A 6,751-nucleotide genomic window follows, 5' to 3' on the forward strand; every position below is an offset into this window, starting at 1 on the left:
AGTCAGTCAGGAGAGCTGTGTGGGTGACGACAATGGCCAGCAGGGAAATCAAAAGGAGTAAATATTGCAGATAATCTCCGAACGGAGGGATAAAGGGCCCAGGGACAGCAGCCGTAAATGTGGGGTCAGAGGTCACCATGGAGACGCAGGGGGAGGCGGGCGGGGTTTATTGTGCCCAGCCTGGCTGAGTGAAGGACAGGGTGAATGGGGATTAACACCACCCCAGTGCCTCTCTATGCACCCCCTCCATTGCAGGGCCCGGGTAGTGTTCCCATGTGACTGCCCCCTAACACCAACACCTTTATGTGGGCCTCATAGCAGCCTTATCACACCTCCTTTACTCCTCATTCTCACATATTCACACATGCATCATGTAACATATAGTGAGGGGAAGAACCTTGGTTAATGGGAATTATGAGTTTTTCAATTCTGTATGAGGAAAAGAAGAAAAAAATGCATGCAATGAGACTGGAGCATGCTAAAGTCACACATACGATGACATGGGGGCATGGTGGGGGGATAGTTTCGTTTACTCATTTAAATATGCCCCCACTTCACCTCAGTGAAGGAGGCTGAAGTAACTTGTGCGCACACTCACACACTGGCATCATAATGTTGCCTTTGATAGTGTCCAAAGTGACATAGGCGTTGTCCGATGGTAGTCTAAACTCAAGAGAGATCTGAGAGGGAACTAGATTTTTCTAGAATGAGATTGTTTTTAGCATTTGGACCATCATTTTCCATGAGTTAGAATGGGATATATTTATGATTAAAATGTTTGGATATATCTTGTTTTTTCTGCAAAGTCATTAGAAATTCTTGTGTTTATTGAGTAGGTAAAGTTTTTTGGCCAGACACCAACAATCCAAGTAAAATGTCCTAATAAAACTAACTCTGTGGGTATTTTTAGATTTCTAAAAGTTCAGAGACGTCATGTAAACTTCATTCTTTAATTTCGCTTTCCTTTAAATATTGCAGATTGGTTATAATGCCACTAGAGGGCAATATTATGTTGCTGCAGCAGCTCGATTTGGGTCCTGAGAGGCTTATCATGAGCTATTTTCCCACTTTCCTTTCTTTCCATTTTCATAGTATTGTTTGAATTTTTTCAGATTAAAATGGAAAGATAGCAAAACATGACAGCATCAGTATCAAAACCAACAAAATAAAATGTTTTTTTGAGAACAAATGGCACTGTGGTGCCACAGCAAGTACAAAATGCATTATTTTCCCAACTTTCAAAAGAGATATGACAAACAAAAAGAAACATTAAAATAAGTTATCACAGTTATTGTGAAACCTGAGTGGTTTAATTGCCTTACAAGCCACTGGGACATTATAAATGGGACATTTTTTTAATTAATTCTGCTGATTTCTTAACAAACATGCCTTTAAAATGTCTCAAGTTTTAGCACCAGCATGGTGTGACAAGTGCTGGACGTGGGAAATGTGTATGTGCGGTTTGCATGTGTCTGTTTATACATGTGAGTGGGTGCCCATGTGCGTAGGACCGTACTCCACAGCTGTTCAAGGTTCTGATCTGAAGCAGGCCATTGCTTGCTGTGAAAATATTATTGCAAGTGTTTATTATTGCTTTAGTGTGAAACAGTGGGAGTGTTGTGTGTGCTGCACGGGCTGGTGGAGTATGGAGTGTTTGTGTGTGTGAAGGGATAGTGGTAGTGGTGGTATGTGTGTGTGTGTATGTGGGGGTGTCTCCCTTCTCCTCCTCTGCTTTTCCCACCGGCCAGCCCCCAGCCCGTGGCCCACTGCACCCTGGGTAATGGGGAGGTCTATTGGAGTTGATTAGTTCCGGCTGGATCTCAGATAGAGTTCTGACAGGCAGGAGAAACGAGCTCTCAGCGTGACCCCCCACTTCCCCCACACACCCCTGTCTGAGGAACAATGGGCAAGGCAGGGGAAGGGCTTTTTAAACAACTGCAGCTTTGCTCTACTCCGCCACTCCCCTCGGCCAAAAACTGTGCCATTAGTACTACAAAAACTACATTACACTGCTGCACAAATACCACCTTTACTGCTTCTACAAGTGTCCATCCACACGTAATTATTAGATAGAAACAAGTGTGCATTTGCCCTAACTGTTATCCCTTTCTTTTTCTTAACAAGTAGGACCAATCTATCAACATACCATTATTTCAAAAGTCCTTTGCATGTTTTGTGAATGCTGCAGATGAAGACAAATGTTATAGATGGAGAATGCTCAATGTGTTGCCTAGAGAATTGGCAGCATACATCAGGATTAGCCAAAGTGTATTGTAGTTTACTTTACAAACCATCTCATCGACCATATTGGACACCTGTAGCATAAACCGTAGTCCATTAGACACATTCCTCAGCAGAGCAGCATCATTCACACACTTTTCCCTCTGCAGCCTCATCCTCTCTGTCCTCTTTATTTCCCACTCTATCCCCTTTAGATCCTTTCTTTCTTCTTCTCTCCTTTTCTCTCTCTCTCACTCTTTCTCCACACATAATTGATTAAGGGCCGTTTTCATAAATCAATTTGGGACGCACATCAGTCAGCCCTGAATGGAGGAACCCCCCTCTGAGCAGCGGTTTTAATCTACCTCAGCATGCCCTGCCACTCTTACTTACACACACACACACACACACACACACACACACACACACACACACACGCAGATACACACACACTCTCTCTCACACATTCTCACACACTCTCACACACTATCACACACTCTCACACACTCACACACTCACACACTGATCTGTGTAGTTTGTTTTCTTCAGTTTGGGTTAAGGCTGTTGCAGGTCGCCAAACATGAAATATGCAAATGTTTTCAGCACTTTTGCAGACACTGACTTGGAACAGGCGATTTGACAGACACATACACACGTTTCCACTGAGTCTGAACGACACTTGTTGTTATGAAGAACTTGGAAGAGAATAGTGGATGTTTGGGGTTTTGATGGATTAAAAAGGATGACAAGCAAAATAAAAAGTGGAGAGTCTTTTTTTATGGGTGTGAAAGAAATCCTATTTTTTCCATATGTCTTTGCTGTATATCCCTAAACAAACAAATATGGTGTTAGTGCACTTAGCACTCTTTCTCCAAGATAAATGCTTCTTACTGCTGTTTATAATTACACTTTAATTGTCATCATAGTAAATGACTTCATCTCTTTCTTTCTCACTCTGTGTCTCGTTCTCCTTTTCAGGACTGTTGTTTTGGATGAAATGAGTGTAACCATGACACCGCCCGTTCTTATTAGAAAAAATGTGCCAAGTTGCAATGGATCCTGGGAACATGAGCCTGCAACAGCTGCAAGTGATATGCCTGACTTTTCTCTACTCTCAGTTTGAATTTTCTTACACTCTTACACTTGCCCTTTTTCTCTCGAACTTTTTCCTTCACCCTGATCTTTTGCTCTTTTTTTAAATATCTCCTTTGTGCCCCCGTTGCTCCAGCTCGTATTTGTTTCTTGTTCTTTTACCCCCCCACACACACACACACCCCGCCACCTCTCTCCGTGCTCCAGGGTGTTGGCTTTAGTGGTAGTGAAAGCTGCTTTGCCTTTAAAAACAGTTTGTTTTAATGAGAGGGGGGGGGGCATTCAGGAGAGATGGGGTGGAGGGTCACAGCTGAAGCCAATTGTGTCCCTTTCCTGTCTGAGGTGCTGCGGGCTGGGGTCAAGCTCAGGGTCATGCTGGCCCGTCACTCCGGCTGGGTCCTGGTGCTGGTTCTGAATTGCCGCCAGCATGTGTGTGTGTATGTGTGTGTACAAGACAGTGTGTGTGTTTTTTGTGCAAGTTAAGAGAAGAGGGGCAGGAGGCACATCTGTTTCTGATCCCCCCAGAAAGCCTTGCACTCCGGACCTGGAGGTGCTGGCGTGCCTGTGGAAGACTGAGATGGAGAAGGAGGGGAGGAGAGAGCGAGTGATCGGTCACACGCACACAGTATGTGTTTGGTACAATGTGGTGCGATGTGGCCTGTTTTTACCGCCACCTTCTCCTCCACTTCTTTCTCTTCCAGCCTCCTTCACATTTACATTTTCTGGACTGCATTTTTGAGGACTTGTCTTCAAAACCTGGAAAAGTCCTAACATATATGATAATGTGAAATAAATGGCCTTAAATGGTCTTACTTTGAGTGAAGTAAAGCATTAATGTCTTACATCGTGTTTCAAAAGTCTTAAAGGAGCAGTTGAACAGCAAATACGCTTATTCTAATTTTTGCTCTCATATCTTCTTTTATATATAAGGCCTCAGCCAGCAGCCACTGGTGTACCTGCACCTGTAAAGTTCACTAATTAACATGCTATATTTAATTTGTTTAATCTTTTGTTTAATCTTTTTAAAATGCTGAAATTTAAAATAAAGGGGTCTGAACAACATTTGGCTACACAGCAGGAGTTTCTACCGACAGAGGAAGGCCTGCTACTCATCATGAGGTTTCTGATAGGTCAACAGCTGCAACAGCTAGAAACTACTCTTACTTTCCATTCTTATTGGCTCTGAAAGAATCTTTAAAAGTTTTGTCTTCAAGTTGATGAAACTTTTAGGCGCCCAGCATTTTCTTCTCCCTCTCCGTCCAGTTTTTGTCTGCCTCTTTCTTCTCACCTGACTTCCTCCTGCCATGACAGCATCTTACCTCATGTTTTCTTTTCTTTGCCCTTTCTCCTTGCATTGTAATTCTTCAGTGTTTTTTCTTTTGTTTGCTTTTGAAAATTACCTTGCCCCAGCAAAAAAAAGTGACATATTATTTTACTATTCCAGTCTTTTTCTTTAGTCCATAAACTAAAAAAAAACTTCACAACCCCTTTTCTTGCTCTTCTCAGCCTATACCAAGTCCCCTAACTTCTCCCCCTTCTTCCTCCGCCTCCTCCTCTCCCTGTTTGGTCTGTGTGGAGAAGGTAAGGTTGAGATGAAACAGCACATCAGTCTTTGAACAGTGCCCGTAAAAAAGGCACATATTAACAAGCAAACTAATAAGCTGCAGGACCCGCAGAGTTGGAGCACACTGTGCATTACACACATACGCTCACGCACTCACACCCCTACACCATGTCTCTTGCATGATATAGTTTTCATTTTCTCCCTTTGTGTCGGTGTTTTGGTATCTCAGTTGCTGCTTTTCTCCATTTTCCACACACACATTTCATGCATGATATACACAAGAGCTGTCTTGTCTTTCAGGGAGAAGTCTAAGTCAAGTCTCGTCACAGTTGGTCAGGGCTCACTTGAGACCAGCTGTGACAAGAGTTGAGCTTTGATGGCATTTGATTTTTTCTTTTCATAGTTGTGTCAGAGAATAATTCCATTTTATTTCAGCTTGGGTCTTACTTTAGTCATTTTGGCCATAGTGTCTATTGGTCATGATAAGAATGCAGGCTAATCACCAAAGTAATTGCTGAGCTCTGGGAACAAAGAGTCAACAACAAAGTTGCAGAAATAGTCTACAAGAAACATGGGCGTTCATATGATCAGACAGGTTGTAAACAAATCAAAAGTAAGTATAACTACATTAGGTCAAAGTTAAACCATAATTTGCCTTAATTTTCTCTTCCACATACACCTGACTAACCTGGGGGTCCGAACGTCTGAATGCTTGTGTTTCATGCTGTGTCTGATATCTTTTTAGGGATGATCGCACATTCCCAGATCTCAAAAGTTAACTTGATGAGTACAATGTTATTATATCCAATGGAAGCAAAGGCCAACGGAATAAATACTTAAAATTTGTAGCTATTCTAGGCTTGGCTGTCACTGTGTTTTAAACTGTTCTGATATTTCAGGTCAGAACTTTGGCCTTGAATGTTTTTGTTTTCAAACCACGGGTAAGTCATATTTTAAAGTGAGACTATAAAACTAAACTATGACACTAAGTAACTTTTAAATGAAAAACTAACAGAGTATTCTACTTAAAATGAAAAGTCAAATTCGTTGCAACAAAAGACATTTTTGCTCAATTCAGTAAACCCAGGAGTTTTGCTGCTAAAGCCTTACATGGTCTGGTATGAGCAGTAGCTTAATGTTAGCTAATGTTAGCTAGACATTAATGTGCAACTGAATCAGTTACCAAGTACCAAGTACCAAGTACTGAGTTTGTTGTATTTATGATTCCTCTCGACAATGTTTTTGCTTTTACTCTTATCCCATAATTATCACTTGTGTTTACAGTGGACTGTTCATCTAAAGTCAGATAGATCATATATTTAAGTTAGACTATGGATTTAAGGTAACTGCCTGCTGGCTTTATGCATTTACTTCTGCCCTTCCCTCTGTCTATTTCTCTTTGTCTTGGTCCCTCTCCATTTTCTTCACTTATGAACACACTGCCCTCAAATATACACACACATACACACAAACGCTGGGCTCACTACCGTGACATACACTAATATCCCCCAGTCACCATTTCACAGCTCCAGACTCTCTGCTCGACACACCTGAGCCAATAAAGAGGAACGTTTTTGCCAGGAAAAGCTATTTCATTCTGTCTCTGTCGTCCTCCCTCTCTCCTTCCCCTTCCTTCCCCCTAAACGCCCTCCATTTTAGTCCCTGAGGCCCTAAAAACTGCCCCATACTTAACTTCTCCCAAACCCCTGAACACCACCATGTCCACCGACAGCCCCCTAACCCTTCTCCTGTTCCCCAACTCCTCTCTGACTTAATCCCCGAGGGCCGTAAGCCGCCGAACATTTAACCCCCCCCCCCCAGGCTACTCCAGAGAGGTTCTTTACAACCCTGTCATCCCTGCCAGAGCAGTAAAAT

Source organism: Xiphias gladius, chromosome 5 (genome assembly GCF_016859285.1).
Source record: "Xiphias gladius isolate SHS-SW01 ecotype Sanya breed wild chromosome 5, ASM1685928v1, whole genome shotgun sequence".
NCBI lineage: Eukaryota > Metazoa > Chordata > Actinopteri > Istiophoriformes > Xiphiidae > Xiphias > Xiphias gladius.